Raw genomic sequence first — 22,814 nt, 5'->3', positions numbered from 1 at the left:
TCAGTAGCCCAAGAGATACCTACTAAAAAGGCTATTTATTTTTGTCAGACTTTATTGCCTCAAAGGCCAAAGCAAGACCCAGAAATAAAAGCACAAAATGAATTTATCCACAATGCACACAAAGAAGAAAGAGCCAGAGGGACTCTTTTGGAAGAGATATCTATAGGTTCTCTGCTCAAAATAAAGGAGAAAGACACTTTCAGTTATGTGGTCACTTCAGTTCTTTGCTTTGCTGAAATGGTCACTGATGAGCCAGATCCTTTCATATTTTTTGTTCACTCTTTTCCCGCTAATTTCAGTTCTTGTTTAAGAGCTGCACTGGGAACATTCTGCAAGGCAATTAGGCAGAATTTATAAAAATATTTAATATGATTATCTTTTGACCCAATAATTTCACATTTAGGAAGTCTTCCTACAGAAATTCTAACTAAAGTGTTTGAAAATATAGATATGAGAAAATTGGGGTACCCAGCTGGCTCAGTCAGTAGAGCATATGACTCTTGATCTCAGGGTCATGAGTTCAAGTCCCACGTTAGGAGTAAGTCCATTTTGCCATGTAAGGTAATACATTTTTGGTTCCAGGGATTTAGACATCTTTGGGGGCCATTATTTTACCTATCACTTCTCTCTAAGCCTCAGATTCCTCATCTCCAAAATGGAGTTTCTTCCACCCATGGTTCTTGTAAACTACAGATGAGACAGACTCTTGGCACATAGAAATCACTCAGCAAATGTTAGCTGTCACCACCACTGTTATGTAGCCTTTTTTTTAAAGTAATCTCTATGCCCAGCATGGTGCTTGAATTTACAACCTCAAGATCAAGAGTTGCACACTCCACTGACTGAGCCAGCTAGGCACCCCAGGGTATTTGCCTTTTAAGGTTCTGGCTTGTTACAGTCTGTACTTTTCTGTGTATATAAAATGTTTAAAAGTTTTTTAAAGAATGCATGGAGAAAATATTACAATAAGGCTCTTCAGCCCTGGGAGATTTCTGGGAGGCCCTAGCCACCAAACTTCCAAGCATGCCATGAATAGCCCAAACTCCTAGCCCTCACTGTGATGGCTCAAAGATGGCATCCCTATCATAGCCCTACAACAAAGCTACCTAACTCTGTGTTCTCCTTGGTAACTTGAATGAGGCAAATAAATAAATAAATAAATAAATGCAAAAAAAAAAAAAAAAAAAGAATGCATGGAGAAGTCAGAAAATAGGGATGCTGTCCTGATGGTACATGTATTTTGGGTTCTAGAAAAAAAATCTAAAGTTTTAGAGGTAAACATAAAATTAGGGCAGACAGATGAAAATGTATTTCCACTTTCTGTCCATCAGTTAAGGTTAACACCTATTGAACAATGGAACAGTTAAGGATGATATGGTTTGAAAATGCCCACAATACGTATGAAAATATTTAAGAAGACTTAAGCAAAAACATGTATACAAATTTAATACAGTCCATAATGTCAAGAAACAAAGAATTGGAATAGTGGTTACATTTTGTAGAGAAATTTAATTTTTTTTTTAAAAGATTTTATTTATTTATTTTGACAGAGAGAGAGAGACAGTGAGAGAGGGAACACAAGCAGGGGGGAATGGAAGAGGGAGAAGCAGGCTTCCTGCCGAGCAGAGAGCCCGATGCAGGGCTCGATCCCAGGACCCTGGGATCATGACCTGAGCCGAAGGCAGACGCTTAACAACTGAGCCACCCAGGCGCCCCGAGAGATTTAATTTTGAGACAGATTCTGAAGGAGAGGTTCAGAAATTTCTTTTCTTTTCTTTTCTTTTTGTGAGAGAACATGCATGTGCACAAGAGTGGTGTGGGGGAGGGGCAAAGGGAGAGGGAGAGAGAGACTCTTAAGCAGGCTCTATGCCCAGGAAGGGCTGACGCAGGGCTTGATCTCAGGACCCTGAGATCATGACCTGAGCCGAAACCAAGAGTCAGATACTTAACCGACTGAGCCACCCAGGCGCCCCCAGAAATTTCTAAGAAGGAACAATTCAAATAGGAAACTGGACTATGATGAGTCACAAAGAAGGGGCCTTGTCAGCAGACTGCAGGGAGGAGTAGTAGATTAAGGTGGCTGGAGCAGAATTTCCTTCTCCAAGTTCTGAAGAGTCATGAAAACAGATACTGGTATTTACATGAACATATGCACAGAAAAATGTCAACAGACAATTAAATAGAAGATTTAGGCCACCAGCAAAACTGACTCAACATCACAGATTTACATGGACTGTGACAATTACTGTCTTCCCTATATTCCCTATATTTGCTGGAGCCATGGTAAAAATGTAAAGTGTGAAGCTGATATTTGTGAACTGCTTTGAAAAAGAAAAGGGGAATGCTGATGGAGACCATGAGTTAGCCTCCCTTCATTCTCTGTTGGAAGTGTTAGAATTATCTCTCTAGGGTTAGATATAATTATTGAATAGATTAACATGGACAAATATCCTCCCCCTGAAAAGGGACAATCTATTTTGAAAATATCCCATTTAATGCTATCAAAATATTCTAATATTGGGCTAAATTCACCTTTCTGCCTTCAAATTAATTTGAGTGAAAGGCTCACCCTAATTTCTGTTGGGGGGTTGTAGATGGCTATGACCACTAACAGAAAATTTGAGTCAGTCCAGATTTGTGGCTTCCAGCACAGAGGGCGCCCTATGGCCCATCTGGTCAATCACCAGGTCCTCCTGCCCGCCTCATTATCACCGCTCACATCCTGATTCCCACCACTGTTGTTCCAGATGTAGCCTCACCTCCATTTGCCCAAATACTGGGGCAGCTTCCCCAGAGTCTGCCCACCATACTGTGGCCAGAATGAATACTCTCTCTCTCTCTCTCTGCCAACTTGAACAGATTCGTGCCATGCTTAAAGTTGGCCTCACAGTGGGAATGCCTCACTGTTGTCTCTGTGAGTTGTGAGTTGGGTCACAGGCCATGTCTTACTGATAATAAACCCCCAAAGATTCCAATGATGCAGTTGTCTTAGCCCTTGTCTAGAATGCCTTCCCCATCGCTCAGTCACTGGCTCTGTTGCCTGGCGGACTCCTGTTCCTGCAGGTCTCAGCTCAGATGCTTTCTCCTGCATGAATCCATAGTCTTGACTTCCCCAGCTGGTTCATATCCTTCTCCTAAAGCCTTGCTGGGCTTTGTGTAGACTTTCATATAAGACTTGTCTTGTTTGATTACAATTATTTATTAAGCTCCTTGAAGACAGGGACCACGTCTTAGTTTTTTTTTTTTTTTTAAGCTTTATTTACTTGAGCGAGAGAGAACAAGAGCACAAGGGGAGGGGGGGAGAGAAAGAATCTCAAGCAGACTCCCCATTGAGCATGGAGACTGACTTGGGGCCCAATCTCACCACCCTGAGATCATGACCTGAGCCAAAACCAAGAGTCAGATGCTCAACCAACTGAGCCACCCAGATGCCCCTAGTTTTTTTTTACATAGTCAGTAAATAGCAGCTTCTAGTACATTCATTATAGGCACACAGTGAACATTAATGGATGTTGAATGAAAAAATTAATACTACCACTGATATGGGGTAAAGAGTTCCCCCAATTAATTAGATCAACATTTTTCCCCCATTCCTGCTATCTGTGGCAGCAGGGGAAAAACCTTTCTTCCTAATTATGTCAAAAACACTGTCCCATGAAGTCTTTGCATTTTGAGAATAAAGGCTGAAAGAAATTTTTATCCTTTATAACATTAAAGGCCTTGATTATTGGCAAAGAGAGGACACCAGATTCATTAGAAGCAATTCTTTCTCTGTTCCTGTAACTAATTACAGATGAGTAATTTAAAAAAATTAGTATCCATAAAGATCGACTGTAAACCAATAAGGATGATGAGTTGAATCATAAGAATTCCATGCTATTTATATCTTCCCACACACACTCAGTGCATTTATTCTAAGTGGAAAAGTACAAATATTGGGATAAAAACATTTAAACTACAGAAACAAGAAATTCCAAATGCTAATCCTGCCTAAAGGGCAGAATTTAATTCTGTGCTAAGCTACTGTATATAGGATTAAGAGGCGTGGTTAACCAAACATTTGAGAACAAGCAATTACCACTGAATCTATCACATATTTGTTTCACACATAATTTATACAATAAGCCCACAGTGGGGAAAAATAAAATGCTGTTTGCAACATTTTTTTTCCAGCCACAAATTTTTCAGGCATCTTCCCCCCACCCCCCATCAGAGATTATTTACTCCTATGGCCTTAGGTTGGATGGCAGTGGGATACTTTTTCTCTGATATGTAGGGAAAAAGAAATAATATCTCTAACATGTTTTTCTTGGCTGTGTCCTTCCAGCCAATCCTGGGCACCTGAATGCGGAGATGCATGGTCCCCATAGTTGATTATGGGATACTTAAGAGTGGAATGGACATGCAAGGGAACACTTTCACTTACTCATTTATTTGTTCATTCAACAAACATTTGTGTGCCAACCTGTGTGCCCAGAATTGTGCTGGGCTCTCAGCATACAAGTGAACAGGACACGGTCCCCACCCTTGATGAACTCACAGTGTCGCAGCAGACAATTAACCCCACAATTACAATATAGAATAAGAAGCCAGGCCGGTTGCGGGGTGGGGGTACTCAGAGTTACAGGGGCTCTGACTGGGATAGTCAGCAAGGGCTGGAAGTGCCATCTAAGCTGCATCTCAAATGACCTAAAGGGCCCAGACTGTTGAAGGAGGGCAGAGAAGTGGAAATTCACAGCCTGGGGAAGAGCTGGGAGAGACGAGATCACAAGGGAACGTGCGAGAAGATGAGGCAGGACGGTGCTCATTGATAGGGCAGGGCAGGTATTTGCAAAGATAGGGGATCTGAGACTCTAACTAAAAATGTTCTGTGCCGACAACACAAGCAGCCACTTCTGGGGCCCTCCTCCCCCTCTCCACCTGGGACACCTACCAGAAAGAGGACAGCTGAGAGTTCAAATATATGTGAGAGAAGCTTTAAATCTTTGTGCAGTGGCATGTTGGCTGAACTGACTCTGGCCTTTGCACTTACTTTGACATTTTGCACAAAGTAGGGCGATAGGCACCATCAAACCCTAACTTTGTAACTGGCTCAGCTCTGGCTGTGAGTCCCTATTTGGCAAGAGCGTGACCTGGGGCAAGGGATTTCACCCCATTGTGCCTCGCTGACTCGTCTTTACAAAAATTTGCAGCAGGACAAAAGTGAGTGTACGTAAAGTGCTCAGAACAGAGCTTGGTACAGAACAAATGCCCAGTAAGTATTAGCCATAATTATTCTACTCCACACGTGGGATGTGCCAATGAAGCCAGTTTGCTGGTTATTTTAATAACCAGCATGTCATTTATAGGACTGGGCTCAGAAGTAATGCTGCTGTTGTTTAATGTCTTTGGCACTAACGGAGATTAGAAAAGTTAACCCTGTGAACACAAGGACTGACCTTTGGCTGCCTTTCAAAAGTTGCAATGGAATTTTTTGTTTATCGCCATTCATTGAACGTTCATTATCCCCCACACTTACTGAGTGTCCACTGAATGTCAGGCCTGGGCCGACAAGGATACCTGAGTAGGTCTGAAAATCTACTACTCACTCAGTACATGCTTAGCAAGTCTGCAGAAAGTGCAGATCACTGGTGATTAGGATAGAACGATGACCTGGGCCCTCCTGCAGAAGGTGATCCATGCTAGAAAGAAGCAGAGGTTGTGATAACGAACATCTGTGCAAAGCTTTCTCTACACCAGGCTCTGTGCTCCATGCATTACCCCCGAGTGCCTGGGAGGTGAGAGGATGGAATCATGGTTCTGAGCTGAGGGGATCAGGAAAAAAACTTCACGGAGGTGGAAGCCTTAGAACAGATCTTGGAAAATATTTCTGGAGCATTATGCTTAACCCAGGTTTTATAATGGAACAGGTCCCATGGCTTTTTCTAAGGTGCTTCTTGGTAGAAAGGCTATTTTATTATTATTTTTTAAAGATTTTATTTATTTATGTAATTGGCGGAGAGAGAGCGAGAGCAGGAACACAAGCAGGGGGAGTGGGAGAGGGAGAAGCAGGCTTCCTGCTGAGCATGGGAGCCTGATGCGGGGCTTGATCCCAGGACCCTGGGATCATGACCTGAGCCGAAGGCAGACACTTAACTGACTGAGCCACCCAGGCGCCCCTAGAAAAGCTATTTTAAAGGAAAGAGCCAACACAAGGGATAGTTTCTACTAAAAATTTCCATCTGGCTACAAGATAGAACTACTACGAACCTGAGCAAGGGTCCAGCTGTTTCTTCAAAAATTAACCACCTCCCATGACATTATCAAGCCCGATCGTCCTCTTGGCCTGTAGCGCAGTTCCAATCCCATTTCTCCCTGAATGCTCCTTCTTTCCCACAAACCACTGGGATTCATGTTTGCAGCACGCTCTGAAATCCTGTTCCCAATTATTGGTTGTGTAATTTATTGATAAAGCAAAGCCAAATATGAGTAAGAAGGAAAGCCTAATTAGAAATGAAGCACTCAATGTCCCAACAAGGAAAATTCCAGGGCTTCAAAAATAGAAAATCAGTGATGCATAGTTTGAGGGCTTTGTCACCAAAGAAATAATCCCAATGCTTAATAAACCAAAAAATGGTTTAAACAGATGGGGCAAAGTTATCAGTCGCAGAGAATGGGCACCTACAGAGTAACAGAATGATTTAGAACCAAAATGACTCTGGCATACACGAAAGAATATCTATTTGGGTCCTGAAATGAACATTATAAAAAATCTGTATGAAAAGGAATATAAAATCAGTCATGAAGAGAGAACGTAACAGGATATGGGCTGATATAGAAATGCTGGAGCTACTTTTTTTATAAGATTGATTAACCAATTGAGTTCAATAGTTGATTTGTATGACTTTTTTTATTGAACTAACTTCTTAAGTGGATCAACCAAAACAGTAATTTTTAGTAGAGTGTGGATGCAGCTTTATTCTAACAAATTTGCCCTTAAACAGAAAACCTATTCTCCCAACAGAAAAACCATTGCAACAACACGTGTCTGCATATTCTCTGCCTACATGTACCTGAACATGTTTCTAATCAGCTGACCACCTACATGAAGGTAGCTCATAGGGCCTGTATTTTTCCTTGTAGGAGAAATGGCAAAGCCTCAGTATGTTTAAAAGTCTTTGAAAATTATTGGACCGAAATTATAGACACCTAGTGTTCAGTGTCCATGAATTGCTGAATGGTCCTTACCAGATCACTTAGCCTCCATGTTTTCTTTTCTTTCTTTCCTTTTTTTTTTTTAAGATTTATTTATTTATTTATTTGAGAGAGAGTGAGAGAGAGTACAAGTGAGCAGGGCAGGGAGGAGCAGAACCTGGGCGGGGAGGAGCAGAGCGAGAAGGAGAAGCAGACTCCCCACTGAGCAGGGAGCCCAATGCGGGGCTCGATCCCAGAACCCTGGGATCATGACCTGAGCCGAAGGCAGTTGCTTAACCGACTGAACCACCCAGGTGCCCCAGCCTCCATGTTTTCTAATTATTGTATTATACAACCAAAAGAATGATATTCTCTCTCTCACACACACACACACACCCACACACACCCTATACCCTTGAGCACTGAGAGACAACAGGCAGATCGGGAGGCTCTTCCATCTGCAAGAAACAGAACTGGAGGCAAGCGGAAAACACAGCTTCTGAGTGGTGGCGAAACAGGTGCCATTAATGCCCCATCTTCCAACCACTGATTGAACTAGGGGCCTTTCCCAGCCAGAGAATAATTTTAGGGAATGAGCTTCCTGGTGAGCTCACAGCTTAACACTGCTTGTATCACCATCTTGAGTCAGCAGTGGATAACGCTGTGCAGAATAAACTAATTTTAGTCATCTGTGGGATCCTTGTAAGCGTTCCATAGTGACTTTAAAGAGTCAGTGTGAACTTGCTATCTCTGCTTCATTTCCTGCTCCCAATAACCCACTAAAGGGTATTTTTAGATGACGACATCTTACAGGATTTGTCTAGGTGCATTTCTCTGTCTGAGAACTGGCCGATGAAAATTCTGCCACAGGGGCACCTGGGTGGCTCAATCGGTTAAGCATCTGCCTTCGGCTCAGGTCATGATCCCAGGGTCCTGGGATCGAGTCCCGCGTCAGGCTCCCTGCTCAGCGGGGAGCCTGCTTCTCCCTCTCCCTCTGCCTGCCACCACCCCCCCCGGCTTGTGGTCTCTCTCTCTCTGTCAAATAAATAAATAAAATCTTAAGAAAAAGGAAATTCTGCCACAGATTCCAAAGTCTGGAGGCCTTCTGGTTAAATGACCCAGGAAAGTGATTAACAAATATGGCAACAAAGGACATGGAAATGAAGTCTTCTACACGCTAGAGGGAAAAGAACTGCCCTCCTTACTCTCATCTTAGCAACATTTTCCGGGAACCTCAGCCCACAGCTGCATGGAGGGAAGAGATGAAGAGAGAAAAATGCTCAGCCCGAGGCTAATACTATTTCCTCCAGCTATCATACTATACATTTGGAATGTGAAATGATCCCTCAGCTTCTTAATCATCCCGGTCTGTGCCGCACCTCTGGGCTCTGAGTCATATCTCACTGGCAGTCAATCGCATGCTGAATATAGAGCACCTCTAATTTGTTCAGCATCTCGTGGGTCACTGAGAGAGAATAGAGCCTGAGGACAAACTGCTCAGATCACCCAGATCCAGATATGTGAGCCCAGACTATAACACTGAAGAACTCATATTGCATGGAGAATTGCGTGTAAGAGGTTGCAGTAGGGTTTTGTGTTTCTGAGAAAGATGGGTTTGGCTGTATTTATGAAGGAATGTGGAAACCCAGAGGGGCTGAGTTGGGACGAAGGGGGTAAGGAGAATTGAAAGCAAATGGAACCCACGATGTTGGTTGTGAATAGCCCATCAGCCAGAAAGAATGTGAAGGGACCCTGTCATAGGTGAAAGACGTTTTTTGGTTTTTGTCTTTTCATTCTTAAAAAACCTTCAACCCTGGGGCGCCTGGGTGGCTCAGATGGTTAAGCGTCTGCCTTCGGCTCAGGTCATGATCCCAGGGTCCTGGGATCGAGGCCGGCATTGGGCTCCCTGCTCCTTGGGAGCCTGTTTCTCCCTCTGTTTCTCTCTCTCTCTGTCTCTCATGAATAAATAAATGAAATCTAAACAAAAACAAAAACAAAAACCTTCAACGCTGGAACATTTGATATCAATTTGTCCTGGTCTAAAAAGAGAATTAGACAGCTTCCAATGAAGTATATGAGAAGCCTAAGGAGAAGAGGGGGAGGGAGGGCAGAGAGAGAGGCAGAGTTGGAAATTATGAACAGGGAAGAGGGAAATGGTGTGTCCCGTAATTATTTCTGTAGGAAAGGCAGCTAATAAGAGTTCCAGTGTAGAATTTCTGGTTCTTGAATTCATTAAAAGTAACTCTGAGACTCTTGGATTTTGGGGGGCCAAGACTTTGCTATAGGAAACTTCATTTAAACTCCTCTTTCCAAAGAAAACACACTTCACACCAAGATATACAATCTATGTGTAGCTTCGTTGTGCTGCTAGAAACTTGGTCCCACTGACTGATTCTTCTTTACTGAGAATCCCAGTGTCCTCATTTACCCCTCCAAAGCTGAGTTTGATGGACTCCAGTTCAGTAAAGCAAGTCTTTCAGAGCAGAGAGGCAGTTGCCCCGGGGTTGGCCCATCTGCTTCTGAAAGGCTGTGCTGCCATCTTTGGGAACCATGAAGGCAGTCCTTCCCGCAGGATCCTAAGACAACCTTTTGAGGAACGTTGTGTTAAGGAATGTCTGGAATGTTTCTGGTCCTGAGAGTTCCGATATGGTCCACGCTGAAGAATGGGCAGAGCAGTATTAACCATGTGCAGCAAGACCAATTCAGATCAGAGACAGATCGGGGGTGGGGGGTGGGGGGGTGGAATCATAAGAGGAAGGATAAGACTGCCCTTCTCAATCATTAAACGCAGTTTCAGAATTTCTTTCTGGATTCCAAGTGCATCACACAGACCACCTACTACCCTTCCAGGCTAATCAGAGGGTAGGTGCTAAATAGGCTATCAATTATCAGTGAAAAAAGTAGCAACTACCTGCAATTTTTTCACACTGGCCTTTGGCTTAGTATATGAATGAACGAACTTGTTAAAATATCAGTATAACTGCACCTTTGATTTTATGTTATTAACAACAGTTATTCACAGAATCAGGAAGTTCTCTTTCTAAATAGATTTTAAAGGTTTTAAATATATTTAAAGGTTTAAAGATTCCATTTATAGGTAGGTGTCTGTATGCGTGTGTACACAGAGACATATATTTGAAAATACATTTTGCCTGAATGCCTTTTTTGTTTATTAGAACTGTAAACTTGCTAAGGCTGAAGGCATTGCTTTAATAAAGATATTTAGCATTTAAAATCATATTTAGTGTCTAGGGTACTATGGTCATTTATTTTCTTACTTTTTATTTTGAATATTCTCCATCACAGGATTTCTCCTAAGCTTTTTGTCTGCATTGCACAGTAAGAAATACATTTAAAATTTTGATTCAGTACACTCCCATGTATATGTCTATATGCTATTTATATACACATATAAGTATGCATAAACGTATACACACACACACACACACTACCCCATAATTTCATGAAACAAAACCTGCCCTTAAAAATGTATGATACATTTCTGGTATTTTCTGTTCTATTCTGTTTCTTCATTTGTATAAAATATCAGTCATGACACATTTTATTAATTTCTCTACCCACTAACAGGTCGTAACCTGGAGTTTGAGAAACATTGTTCTACCTGGCCCTTCAAATAATTTCATAATTCCATTAAAGAAAATACAGTGTTATAATGCCATAATATGGGCATCTATTTGAAATGATTTAAGGAAACGAGTGCTAATAAAAGGACTGTATCTCTGATTTAAGTTAATTATGATCATTATTACGTTATCACATTTTAGAGAATATTACCTTTTTAAAAATGAGAATAATCACAAATCCCTTTCTTCTTTTTGAATAAGATTTTTTACAACCTTGCAAATTTAAAAATTAAGCTATCTCCATTCTTTAGGCTTCCCACCCCTCCCCATTCCCCCTCCTCTTTTTTAAAGAAAAGATAATGACATTTAAGAGAATACAAAATTAAGAGTAAAAGTCTAAGTTTTACCATAAAGAGTTCTATGAGCTCATTTTAGAATTATATATATATGTATATATATTATTATATGTATGTATATTTTTATAAATATAGATATTTAAATATTTTATTTGTTTGGGAGAGAGAGAGCATGAGCTTGTGGAGGGGCAGAGGGGTAGAGGGAGAGGGAGAAGCTGACTCCCCGCTGAGCAGGCAGCAGGGACCCCATAAGGGGCTTGATCCCAGGACCCTGTGAGATCATGACCTGAGCCAAAGGCAGACACTTAACCAGCTGAGCCACCCAGGTGCCCTCATTTTAGAATAATAAAAAGGCCATATGCAGCATGAGGATAAATGTAGAATCTGGCTCTGGGTACTTTATGATTCCTTAGAATTGAACTGTAAATTCAACTTTTGAGAATAAAATCAGACTTTAATTACCAAAAAAGGATAATTCTTAAAGAAACTTTGTGGTGACTCTACCTGTTCACTCTGTAGTGTGAGTAATGGCACAGAGATCCTCTGCTTGTCAATAAAATTGTCATTAAAATTTGAAATAAGACTGTATATTCCCCTTTAACATATCTGGGTTGTAAATTTAGATTTTTGCATAATGTGAGTTAAAATGGACCCTCCTTGTACTTGTTCTTGTTGATGCCTATAGAGTTCACAAATTGGTGTTGAGAGAGAGGTATGTTAAAACCCCAAATACCACAATGTGATTCCCTGGACATCAAGACAGGCAGACTCTTTTGATAAGAGTCACCCTTGGAGAATTGCCTTACTGACCCAGAACCCCTCGTTAGCGGCAGGTGGGGTGGAAACACCGTACAAACTTCTTCCCACCCAGAGCAGAGAAATTTGACTACAGAACTCTCAACGTGCCCTCCCGGCCCCCACCCCGCACCTGGCTTTCTTCACAGGGCCTCCACTGGCTCGCTCGCCCACCACACCTGCTCATAAGTGCTGTTGGTTTCTGCCTCCCTAGACTCGTGTGCAGAATGCGGGCAGGGGTGTCATCTTATCCACGGTTGCATCTCCAAACTAGTACAATGAACTGGGCACACTGGGCATTCCGTAACAACGGAGTGAGGTAAAGAAGAGAGGAATAACTGAATTTCGAATTAATCATTCACTCTGACCTAGAGCCCCTTCAAGAGTCAGCCTTCTCTATACACCCAGCCTCGTGTGAAGCAAGGGCCAAGAACTCTTCAGGGGAGCCCGCATCCCCGAATCCAGCAGGCAGCTCACTTCCAGGGGGTGTCCAGCCCCCTCCGGGTAAAATAAGAGGGAGGAAGTTAATATTCTATAGCAGTTGCTAGGGATAGCACTGGCTAGGGCATATACTGTTGACCCTTGAACAACATCGAGGTTAGGGGCACTGACCAACCATACAGTTGAAAATCCGCGTGTAATGTTTACTCCCCCCAAACCTTAACTACTAATAGTCTACTGTTGACTGTGGCCTTACTGATAACATGGATGAACACAGTTTGTATGTTATATGTATTACATACTGTATTCTTACAATACAGTAAGCTAGAGAAAAGAAAATGTGAAGAAAACTGTAAGAAAGAGAAAATACATTTACAGTCCTACATTGTATGTATCGAAAAAAATCTGTGTATAAGTGGACCTGCACATTTCAAACCCGTGTCGTTCAAGGGTCAAATGTAAAAGGCTTTTCATGAAGATTTATTCAGTGAAGGTACAAAGCAGAAGGATCCAGTCCCAAGACACTAATTACCCTCCTTCTGGGAGTGTTAGGAAGGGTTCCTGAGCCAGGTGGACACAAATGGCATTTGCAGTCACTCTCCGATGGGTCTGCACCATAGGAACCTGTCATTTTAGTAGGTCAAAGACAAGCAAATATCATCGTATTGTTCGACCTATTACAGGTTTAAAAGTGCCATGGCTAGAAACCAGTCAAGGCTGAATCCTGATGCTAACAAGAAAGCCTGAACGGCATAGCAGAGATCCATTTCCGCTTCTTGCGTTTCCGAGCAACGGGGAAAAGGCAGAGGCTCAGGATACTCCACACGGCAATACACAAGTTGCTTTCTGCTGATTTATGCAGGTCTCCAATGCCACCAACCCAGCGTTTATGTATTTTAGTGCATGATATTAATAGAGACTTGGGGAATAATAATACCTGCCATTTACAGTATACCTACCATGGATTTTTTGCACTGTACTATACTTCACATTTTCAGTATCTCTTGTGTGTACAATTACCCTGCTCACAACGAGCTGAGGAAGTAGGTATTTTTGCTCCTTCATTTTACAGACACTCCGTAGTGCCTCAAAGATGTTAAATTGCGTGGCCTAACATCCTCAGCTGGGACTTAATGACACCAGCTTCTCTGCTCCCTCCACCACAGTAATAAGACTCGACACTTATAGAGCCTCCTATGAGCCAGGCACCAAGTGTTAACTCATTTCACCCATAATAAGCCAATGAAGGTGCTGCTACGGTCCCCGTTCTACAACTGGGCAAACAGGGCGAAGAAGTTAACCAGCCTGCCTCAGGCACATAAGAAGCAAGAGACGGGGCTGGAATTCAGGCCAAGGCTGATTATTGATTGGTTCGATAATAAAGAAAGCCATTTAACCACATTTAACCCAGGACTTTCCAAACTTGTTTGACTAGGGAACCATTTGTAAGTTGTACCTGTTATGACTGTTAACAACTTGGGAAAACACAGTTTGGGAATCACAGGTCCACCTGCCTCCACTTGACCCAGGCCCTCTTGCCTCTCCCAATCCAGAGTCCGTGCCGTCACCACTGTGCTCTGCCTGCCTCTTAAAGACCCCAGGGTCTCCATCTGCATACCTCACTAACCACATCTCCTGACTGTAGAAGCTGGATGTCAAAAACTGTCCATCTGCACTCTTGATTCTCTCTAAAAGCCTTGTAATAAGACCAAAGCAATACAGCACGTTTGTAAAGGTTAATGTAAAATAAATTATTTTAGAATAGAAAGTGACTTCTACCTCCAATGTCCATACGGAGAAAAACAATCTTTTCTGCTTTGAGCAACTAAAAATACTAAAAACCCTCGAGGTCTCTAGGGCCGTGAAGCTATGAATTACAGTGTGAATATCAAATAATTCCATGAAGGTCATGTAAAAGAACTGAGTTCAACACATCACTGTCAATTTCACCACTGTTGGGATGGATAAAACATAACGTTTATTGGGTATTTATTATGGGCCAGGCACTCTGCCATGTGCTTTCCATAGATTGTCTTATTTTGCAACAACTTTACGAGATAAATACTGACGTTATTCTCATCCTACAGAAGCAAAACCCAAGGTACGAGGAGTTTAAGCAGCTAGCCCAAGATCACACAATTATCTAGCAAGTGATGGAGCCAGGATATGAAACAGAGAACCTAGTGTTTAAATGTCCCGAGCCGTTTTAGACATTAACTAGGGGGTGCGCAGAGCAGAGCCAAGTAGGAACCCCCAGGTTCTAACAAAGTGATCTTTTGCTTTTCGCAAGCCCTACATTAAAAGGTACATAACATCTACTAAAACCCTGGGGGAACTTCAAAGTCTGTCAACTGGAAATAGGATTCCAGTGGGGGAAACCCTAAAACCTTTCATTGCTCCAAGATGATATGTTGGCTTGGCAGATCTGGCTCATCTTAAAAGGAAGTTTTTTTGGAAGGTATAACTGAATAATATGGCATTAAAGAAACATGATTCGAGTTCTTATGCTTATAATATCATAGTTGTCATTTCTAGGGTTGCTGAAGACTGTCTTGTTATCCCTTACTAAGTTGGAGGAAACCAATACTATCCAGACATTCTGCACTTTTCTTCCCTTTCCGAAAGAAACTCACAGGGTTTTAAGTATTTTTAGTTACTCGGAGCAATCAAAACATTAAGTGTTTTCCTCTATATGGACATTAGAGGAAAAAGGCGCTTTCTATTCCAAAATAATTTATTTTACATTAACCTTTACAAATGTGCCCCATTGATTTGGTTACTTTATAAGGCTTTCAGAGAGAATCGAGACTGCATGAAATGTTGAAAATTCATCTAAAATAACTGGGAATTCACGCAGTTCATTGTTTTTTTAAAAAAACAACTGCAGAGGGATTTTCAAGAGGTAAAGAGACGCAACCAGAAGGTAGAAATGGTCATTCAGTGAGGCATGGAGGCAGCCTTGAGAATGTGCACTTAAGGAAAAATTGCTAAGTCAAAAAAATCACAGAATAAATAATCTTGGGAGGCAGTACAGCATTGGGTTAAGAAAAAGGCTCAGATTCCAACAGCCTGGGTTTCACTCATTAGGTATGTGACCTTGTGCAAGACAGCTCTCCTCCCTGGATTTAGTTCCTTCCTATTTAAATGAGGTTGTTAACGAGACCTATCTCATAAGGTTGCTTGCTGTGAAAATTAAGTAAGATAATTTATAAAATGCCCTTAGGACAATGTCTGGTAATTGCTCAAGAACTGTTAGCTATTAAAAGCAGAAAATGCCATTATTATTCCTGTGCCCATGAATGGGCGTGGAGAAGGTAAGGTAAGAAGTTAAAATAAAACATGGATAATCATAGGTCTACCGCTGTAAACCTAAATGAGAGAATCAACATATTGTAGGCTCTCACCAAATACTGAATGAACAAATCAATCAATCAATCAATCAATCAGTGAATGAATCAATGAATAGAGTCACAGGAAGGAAAGCTTACTTTCGGAAAAGCGAAATTCTTTGCCTTCTGCAGGCCCCTTTACCTCCCTCTACTCTACCCATAAGAAAGTAATTCATAGGAGTCTTCCCATTCCCCAGGCAGCAGTTCAGTTTCAGTGCAGTAAATTTTCAACTTTTTCCAAAACTAGAGTAAAATGTACACCGGGACACAATGAACTTAGAAACACTTTAAGCGACCTCAACCTCATGACAGGAGAAAAAGATGGTCAAAGGTGAAGTTATATTTAATGCACCTTTAATTTGTCTCAATAGGTGTGATCTGAAACAGATGAATGTTGTGTGAAATATATCTATTTTAATTGTTGTTGTTTTTTGCAAAAGGATAGCTATAAAAGAAAAGGGAGTGTGCTGAGCAAGGGAGTGGGAAGGGAGGACCAGGATTTGGGTTATTTTCTGTCACTAGGGGAGGCATCATTATCCTGTTTTCCTTCAGTTCAGTTATGTACCTTTAGAAATTACTTTCGGCTTCTCTCCAATTCTGAACCAGGAGCAAAATCACAAACACATTCGACAACAATATGTTCCTCTTGCGTAAATGTCTCTTCTAAGCCACATACATAATTAAAATCCTGTTGACTCAGGAATAACGTCTCAGAACTGAATGTCCAAACTCTGTAACTTGCTTCCTTTTCTAACCAGACAGCACAGTTGCCAAGAGCTTCTGGGCCCTCTGCCTCTTTTCTCCATGTATAATTATTATACATTATATAGCATATACTTGATTTGCCAAAGCCTGCCGGAAAAGTTTCCTGGGACTACTCATCTGAACTCTGTTGTGTATACATGTGACCGAAAACAAAGTATACCAAAGCAAAAGTAAAAAAGGAGGTGGGATGGGGAGCGGATGTGCAATGTTTTCTCTCCAGGGAAAGGAGATTAAAGTCATATATATATATATATAAAACACATGTATATATCTGTAAAGCAAAAGTTACTTAAGGTAGAAGAGTATTTTAAAAATTAATGATGCTGGGGCACCTGGGTGGCTTAGTCGGTTAAGCGTCTGCTTTGGCTCAGGTCATGATCTCAGGATCCTGGGATTGAGTCCCACATCAGGCTCCCTGCTTGGCAGGAAGCCTGCTTCTCCCTCTCCCTCTGCCTCTGTCCTTCCCCTGACTTGTACTCTCTCTCTCTCTCTCAAAATAAATAAAATCTTTAAAAAAATTAATGATATGCCATATTATAACACAAATCCTTAGTTTCCAATATTTGAAATGCGGAAATAGACTTTAAAATGTCTTCAAAATATATATGAGGCATAAAATAAAGCACTTTGGCTTTCCTTCACCTTTGGGCAGCACCAAATCTAAACCAGACATGAAAACCTATCCTATTTTTAAAGATCTCTAGAGAAAGAGGTTGCACAATGTTTCTTAGGAAGTTGTTCCAATATTCCTCCCAGTCGTAAAACTTACATTCTAACCTAAATCCCTCACGTTCTGGTTTCAGTCCACTTCCTTTTGCTCTGCCTAAGTCAGGTTGGAGAACAGTTGCTCACTTACCAAACCAACATTATGAGAACATTTCCAGTGCTGTGTAATTTTTTTCAGCAATGGAAATTAAACACATAGCCTGCAGTTGGCTGGATCTCTTCTATTCCTTCAAAAATATTTAGATATGATATTGGCTCATTTTTAGTTTTCTGAAAGTTCTCCATTCTTCCACAAATTTTCAGAAAAACCTGTCCCTCTTTTCACAGGCTTTACTCAATTATTTTAGTGCATATCTGTACAAGCTATAAGTAATCATAGATTTTAGTATATCTAGCTAATTTAAATTTCTTTTTTATTAGATAGGTCCCTACTTATGCTCAGTTTTCTCTAACTTATTCTGGAACTTATTTTAGAAGAACAGTGATCATCAAAGTTTGGTGTGCTTTAGAAAATTAGGGAAACTTCTTAAAAATAAGATGCCCCAGTCTTGGCCCAGACTCAGTAAATTATAATCTTTAGGGCCTGACATCTTTCAGTTGCTCTCATTCAAAAGTTTTAATTTGGTTGAGTCAACAAGAGCATTTTTATTTTATTTTATTTATTTATTTGACAGAGAGAGACACAGCGAGAGAGGGAACACAAGCAGGGGGAGTGGGGGAGGGAGAAGCAGGCCTCCCGCCGTGTGGGGACCCCGATGCGGGGCTCAATCCCAGGACCCTGGGATCGTGACCTGAGCCAAAGGCAGACGCTTAACTATCTGAGCCACCCAGGCGCCCCAAGAGCATTTTTTTAAAGTTATCAAGCCCATTATTAAAATAGGAAGAAAAAAAAATAGGAAGAAACAAACAAAACAAAAAAACACAAAAAAATAACTGTTCTTTTGATAAAGCCAATTCTGCTTTTGCACTTAAAACTGATACATTAACAGAGTCAAATATTTGATGCTGCTCTGAAAGTTGATATCACAATCCCCATTAGCCAGAAAATAAAAAACAAACCTAATTTATGCCTACAAGTTTCCGACACTAGAACTAAATGCACTGCCAACAGGCTATTGATGTATATAATACTTTATCACATGAAAATGTGGTGGTTCTGGCAAATACAGACTACCACTGTCTACAAGTATATAAGGCATTCAGCATAAGATGGGGTAACTTGCTCAAAATTTGAGCTGGGTTCCCTGGATATGTGCTCATTTAAAGGACACTGAATGGCAAGGTAAAGAAAGAACTGATTATTGTATATAAAATAACATGGAAATAGAATTGTCAACATAATGGGAAGAGCTGAACAGAGTTGGTAGGTTCTGTGCAACATGCGAGAGTACCTTTTCCAGAAAATTTTAAAGTGAATCAGGGTAGGTCTGTGCTTGGATCCTAAACCATATGGTATTATTATTATTATTATTATTATTATTATTATTATTATTATTATTATTATTATTAGGGTTGGCTTGCCATAAAAGAGGAACACTGGGGGCCTGCCTCCATGATTTGCCCAGGTGGGCTTAGTTGCATTTCTCCGACATTCTTAAGCATCAGTATTGAATTACTCCATGAGGCTGCCTAAGATAGTCTGTGCTCTGCATTTTCCCATAAGCACACGGGCAAGAGGGGAAAAAAAATAATAAAACCCCTCAGAGCTACTAAAGTAACCACAGAAATGCAGGGCAAAATAAAAAGGGCTCAGAAATTGAAGCAAAAGGAAAGAAGTGAAAGCGGCAGAAAGACGACAGCCAAATGCCAAGAAATACTCAAAGACAATTCAGACGTTCAAAAGAGGCATCTCTTGTGATGAAAGCTTTTAATATACAATTTTAATACAATACAGTATTAATATAGTTATCACACTGTACATTATATATGCAAATGTCAAATCATTATGTTGTACACCTGGAACTAATGTTATATGTCAATTATATCTCAATTACAAGGACAAAGAAAAAGAAAAAGAAAAAAAAGAGGTATCTATTTGTACCAATTTGTCTAGGAATGTGTGCTCATGCTTAACCCTCCTTCTATTTGGATTCAGGATCATGGCCCTGTTCTAGTTCTTTTCCAAATGCTCAAATTCTTCTTTCTCTGGTTCCTGTTTTCTTTTCAATGAATTGTTTACATGTTGTTTTTCTCTAGAGTCTCCATTCTTTAATTTTCTTCTTTTCCCTCTATAGTCCCTTCGTTTAAAAATCTTATCTGCATGCCTGGATTCAAATGTCACCTGAATGAACGTGACTCTAAAAATGACATCTTTAGTCCCCTCTCATTCCCAAAATGAAATTAAGAATTTCTAAATGCCTCCTGGACGTCTCCATCTGGAGCTGGGTTCAACATGTCTCAAATCAAACATCTCAAATCAACTATCTACAGAGAGACAGCATCAGATTCCACAGGTTAAGTGCTCAGTCCTACAAGACTGCCTCCCTCCGTCCCCCATCACTTTGGAGGTGCGTTGCAAGTCCAGGTTACCTGTGCTTCTGACCAACCAGCTATGGATTGGAGGTTCCCTTGACCCCCCACCTTGGCCTTCAGATGATAATCGCAAGTCCAGATTGTTGTCTGTATTTCCGGCCAGCTGGCTCTAAATCAGAGGTTCCCACAACCCCCTCCTTGGATTCCATTAATTTGCTAGAGCGGCTCACAGAACTCAGAGAAACATTTCATTTACTAGATTATAGGTTTACTATAAAAGAATACAGGAACAGCCAGATGGAAGAGATGGGGAGGGCAAGGTATGAGTAAAGGGTGAGGAGCTTCCACGCCCTCTCCTGGCGTGCCCTCTTCTGGGTGCCCAAGTGTTCACCAACCCAGAAGCTCTCCAAACCCTCCCCTCTTTGTTTTTTTGTGGAGGCTTCATTACCTAGTCACAATTGATTAAATCACTGGCCATTGGTGACTCATTCGACCTCTTGGTTTCCCCCTCCCCAGAGGTTGGGGGTAGGACTGAAAGTTCTAAGCTTCTAATCACAAGGTTGATTCTCCTGGCAACCAGCCCCCCTCCTTAGGTGATGTCCAAAGTCATTTCTTTTTTTCTTGTTTTTAAAGATTTTTATCTGAGAGAGACAGAGAGACAGAGAGTGCATGAGTGGGGCGGGGGGCGGGGGAGAGGCAGAGAATCTCCAGCACACTCCCAGCTAAGCGTGGAGCCCAAAGGAGGGCTCAATCTCATTACCCTGAGATCATGACCTGAGCCGAAACCAAGAAACCATGCTTATGACTGAGCCACCCAGGTGCCCCCAAAAGTCATTTCATTAACATAACAAGAAACACCTCTGTCTCTCTCAACACAGGAAATCCCAAAGGTATGGAGAGCTGTGAGTCAGGAATCCTGCAGACCAACTACAGGAAAAAAATATATATGTGGTCATTTAGATGAGCAAATTTAGATTTTCTTACAAAGTATACTATCACCTTCCATGTCTTTTATTTCCGTTAATAGTACAATCCTCTCAGTCATGACTACTTCTCCTTTTGATGCACTCCAAGGGTTAGCAAGTCCTGTTGATAGCATCTCTCAGGTAAGACGTGGGTCACATTCACTCTCACCTGTTCATGCCTAGATTGACCCTTCATTAACTCTTGTCTAGACTATTCGAATAGCGTCCCAAGTGGGTTCCATCCCTAACTGGTTTTGAAATTATTGGAAGGTGAATCATGTTTTGATTCATCCTCTCTCTCCTTTTTGAAATCCTTATGGACTTCTCTATTGCCTATCAAACTTGGTTCAACTCTACTTTTATAAAAATAGTTTACTGAGCACACTGTGTGAGCAGTGCTTTGTGTCATTTTCTTATTTATCTAGAAAGCTTATGAAGTGAGTGTTTGTGTATGAAATAGAGAATTACAATTATGGAATATTAAAATATTTCCATCAATTGTGAATATACCATTGATTCAATAACCTCTTTTAGGTGATAAAGAATATTGCACTAAATACACATATCAACTGTAAGGTTTTTCTTGATTTCGAAAACATTAAAATGACCAAAATACGTGAATCTTTGAAAAAAAAAGGAAATATCATTCCAGTTTGTATCTAGCCAATGCTCGTTCCAGTATACTGTGGTCCCCTTTTCTTTGGTCTAGGCTTCAACTTTTTAGTCTCATTTCCCTCTTTTCTCTTGATGTTCCTTAACATTTATCTACTCCTGTACCTTGACCTTCATTTCTCCTGTACCGGGAACTGCATTCCTCCTTACTTCACATGTCCAAGCATTCTGGCTCAAGCAATCTCTCCTTATTAACTCTTTCCTGATTCCCTAAATGAAAATGACCTCATTCTTCTGAACTATCATACATTTTTCACTCTCATATGAATCTACTCTTTGTACCTTGTGACTGAGCTGTGTGTCCTTGATCTCTCTGCTAGAATATAAGTTTTTTTTGAGATCCAGACTATAATTCATGTATCTTTAAACAATTACCCTCAAGGGCACCTGGGTGGCTCAGTCAGTAGAGCCTACGACTCTTGATTTCAGTTCAGAACATGACCTCAGGGTCTTGGGATTGAGCCCTGCATTGGGCTCTGTGCTCAGCGCAGAGTCTCTTTGTCCCTCTCCTCCTCCCGCCCTGCCCCGCTTGTGCTCTCTAATAAATAAAATCTTTAAAAATAAATAAATAAATAAACAAACAAACATAAAATAAACAATTACTCTCAAAGCCATCTTCCTGTCCTCCCTATAAAACCCAGTAACTTCTTGCATATAATAGGCTCTTAGAAGATTTATCAATTCGATGTCTAATCAGAGCATATTTAGTGATTTTCCTTTATCATTCATTATGACCAAATGAAGACTGATGGTCCCCAAGAATTCTGTCACTGCTTAGCCAAGAACTGAGGTGTAGTGCTTCAATAAGAGTTAATTCTCCTGCCATAATCAAGTCACAATCTGACAGGCCTACACAGCTGCCCTTTTCTAAGTGATAGCCTTTTAATTTCTCCAAGATTAAAACTTTTTTTTTTGAAGGAGGCTCTTTAGAACTCAGGCTAAACCCACCTTCCTTTTAAAATTATAAAATCTTCGGGGTGCCTGGGTGGCTCAGTCGATTAACTGGTTCAGGTCTTGATCTCAGGGTCCTGGGATCAAGCCTTGCGACGGGCTCCCGGCTCATCAGGGAGTCTGCTTCTTTCTCTCTCCCTCTGACCCTCCTCCCGCTCATTCTCTCTCTTTCTCTAATAAATAAATAAAATCTTAAAAAATATATAAAGTCTTTTGAAGCAAAAACAGAAGAAATGCCCTGTGTGCTAAAGTGGAAATTTTTGGTTATTTTGTTCTTGCCATTGCTTGGAGGGACGGTTGTTGTGGGAACCCTAAATATTTCTTGCTCTTGGCCCTTGTTTTGGCATTTCACAGGGAAGTGTTACAGGAAAAAAGAAAAAGAATTTCACAGGCATTTGTTTGCATTCCTCATTGTTATAGTCTCAAAAATGGGTAAATGATTTTGTAATAGATTTGTATTTGTTAATGTTTTCTAGGATATAGCAGAATCCTATGACCATCTACTACTAAAACTCCTCATTTCAG

The 22,814-nt window shown here is 41.0% G+C and overlaps 1 protein-coding gene across 21 annotated transcripts in view; it reads right to left on the bottom strand.

The window, feature by feature from the left end:
• The window catches only part of LOC123859441 (uncharacterized), a 105,547-nt gene that overhangs the window by 43,928 nt on the left and 38,805 nt on the right, over positions 1–22,814 (bottom strand). The window lies entirely within an intron of this gene.

This window comes from Mirounga angustirostris, unplaced genomic scaffold (assembly GCF_029215605.1).
Source record: "Mirounga angustirostris isolate CCGP_5_RB_7025 unplaced genomic scaffold, mMirAng1.0.hap1 SCAF_4, whole genome shotgun sequence".
Lineage (NCBI taxonomy): Eukaryota > Metazoa > Chordata > Mammalia > Carnivora > Phocidae > Mirounga > Mirounga angustirostris.
Note: the sequence above shows the minus strand (reverse complement) of the source record. Positions and strands in the feature narration are given on the sequence as shown.